Here is a 2,862-nt window from a genome sequence, read left to right on the forward strand (position 1 = left end):
ATAGATGTTATAGGCTAACCAACGATGGCAAATCTGCAAGGCTGGGTCGCGGAGTTCGTTGGATTTGCTAATATTCTTCACATACCTGGTCCCTGTTGAGAGTTGGGACCAGTACTGGTCAATCTGACTGCGCCACTCCGGTGGGGCCATGGTCTCGGCTTGCCTGTACTCATCATCATACACCTCCTTGTCCTCGATTACCCCCAGGTGGATGTTCAAGTCGTTGATGGACAGAGGGAACATCTTCCCCCGCAATTGGAAGCGGAGGGTACCTGGTGTTTCAATCGAGTAATTTCCCTTTGGCTTGAATTCCACCGTGCTCATGAACTCCTCCGACAAGTTCTTGAATGCCAACACATTCCACTTCAGAATCTTTCCCCAACCAATGTTCTTGAAATATCCCTCCACACGCTCTTTTATTCCGAAATTCTCCAACACTTCAGTCACCAGAAAATACCAAGGGGTGATCTCCCGGCTTCTTAAGACGACATACCTCTCACTGTCTCTCGGTATGACCATTTCCGTAGTGCTGGGTCGCACTACTCCCTTGCGCTTGACGCCCTTGGGTCTTGAGGTGAGTGTGCTCGTCACCGGCTTAGCAGGGGCGATCACGTCCTCTGAGTTGGAGCTTTCGACTGTCTCGGTTCTCTCTGGATCTACTTCCATTGGCTCTTCCATCTCCTTGGCCTTCCCTTTTTCGACTGCAGTGGGTTTCCGTGGCTTCTTGCTCTGTGCAGCTCTGGTTCGGGTCTTACTGCCTGCCTGCGTCGGTTTGGCCTTGACTGGTAGTGGGGGTTTTGCAACATCTAGCTTTCTCTTTACTCCAGGTCTCTTGCTCTGGGGTGTTGGGATTTCCACTTCCTTCTCTTGAATAGCCTCAACTTCCTCTGCTTCATCAGCCTCCTCCTCATCCACCTTCTCTTCTTCGCTCTTCTCCTCCTCCGCTTCTTCTTGTTCTTTCTCTTCCGTATCCTCAGAAGCTGTCCTTCCTTCCTGCATGGAGGTTTCCGGGATTTGTGGTTGCGGGTGAGTTTGAACAGGTGGTGGCGCGACAGCTGATCGCGCCGGAGTTGCTTTGCTTTCCAGTCCCTTCTTTGATTTCTTCACAAGAGGGGTGAGCTCGGGCTCTCCTTCTCCCGGTTGAGTTGACTCAGCAGCTGTTTTTGCTACTTCTTGTTCTTCTTGTTGAAGGACTTCGGCACGCCCTCTGTCTTCGGGCTGGATTTTCAGCAAAGGATCTTCAGTGATTTTGGTGGAGGTTTCCTCCGAAGCGCTTCGCCTTGTAGTGCGCTTTGGAGGTGGAAGTTTTGTGCTTTTCTTCTTTGGTGGTTGGGTGTTTCCGGAGCCTGCTCCTTTGGTCTTCGCCATTGTGATTTGCAGAGCTCTAGAAGATTTAGGATTTGTGCGGAAGTTTTGGATTTTGTGGAATTTTCGGAGGCGAGGTTGGTCTTTAAGAAGGGTGATTGGTAATTATGGAAATTTAGGGTTTGGGGTGAGTGGTGATCGTGGTGTAGCGGTTATCGGAGGTTAGGGTTTGTGGGGAAGAAAATCGTGGGTTGAGGCCTTGAAGAAGGTAAGTGTGACGGTTTATGGCAGAAAAAGTATTTTTAAGGAAATAAAAAAAAAATCACGGCCAAAATTTGAAATTCAAATTTTCTGCGAAAACCGAAGGGTTGCAGTCACATCGCCGCCTGCCCCTGACATGCTTGCGTCATTTCCCTGTGTAAGCCCTTTCCCAGACCGTTCCAAACCCTAGTTCTCCACCTACACACTTTGCAACGCAAAGTGGGCTCGGATCAACCTCTGGGCCCTTTTTCCATTATCTCGGCCCGACTTACCTGCAAGTTAGTGCATCCAAACACAAAACCCAAACAACTTAAAGGAAAAGAAAAGAAAAGAAAATTCGGTATAGATCATACCGAAATAACCACGCTGGGTTGCCTCCCAGCAAGCGCTCTTGTTTCCCGTCTTGAGCTCGACCTCCCTTCTCTCTTCACTCGTACTCAGGGTCGAGAAGGTAGCACTCCTCCTTCTCCTTTTCTATTTCAGCAAGCTCGTGATAGGGCTTGAGGCGGTGCCCATTCACCACGAACGTATCAACTCCATTGTGATCATATACTTCAATGCTTCCGTTTGAAAAAATTTCTTTGATCACGAATGGTCCTGACCATTTTGAGCGAAGTTTTCCAGCCATCATCTTGAAACGTGAGTTGAAGAGTAGGACCTTCTGTCCCACTAAGAATTCCTTCTTCCTGATCTTGGCATCATGGATCCTTCTGGTTCGCTCCTTATAGAGCACCGCATTGTCGTAAGCCTCCAACCGCAGTTCCTCCAACTCACTCAGTTGCAGTTTCCTTGTTTCTCCAGCTATGGTCATACTGAGGTTGATTTGCTTGATTGCCCAGTACGCCTTGTGTTCAATTTCCACGGGTAAGTGACATCTTTTGCCATAAAGTAGGCGAAACGGGGACATTCCAATGGGCGTCTTGAAAGCAGTCCTGTATGCCCATAACGCATCACCTAGATGGTCACTCCAGTCCTTACGGTTGGGGTGCACCACCTTTTCCAGGATACTCTTTATCTCCCTGTTGGAGATCTCGGCCTGGCCATTTGCTTGGGGGTGATATGCAGTGGTGACCTTGTGTGTCACCCCCATTTTCTTGGTTAGCGCTCTGATAATGGTATTGCAGAAATGCGACCCTTGGTCACTGATTAAAATTTTGGGTATACCATATCTCCCGAACACTTGCTCCTTCAGGAAACCTGCCACGGTATGAGCATCATTACTTGTGGTTGCTTTGGCTTCAACCCACTTTGATACGTAATCTACTGCCACCAAAATGTATTCATAGTTCCTTGACT

This window comes from Salvia miltiorrhiza, chromosome 4 (genome assembly GCF_028751815.1).
Source record: "Salvia miltiorrhiza cultivar Shanhuang (shh) chromosome 4, IMPLAD_Smil_shh, whole genome shotgun sequence".
Lineage (NCBI taxonomy): Eukaryota > Viridiplantae > Streptophyta > Magnoliopsida > Lamiales > Lamiaceae > Salvia > Salvia miltiorrhiza.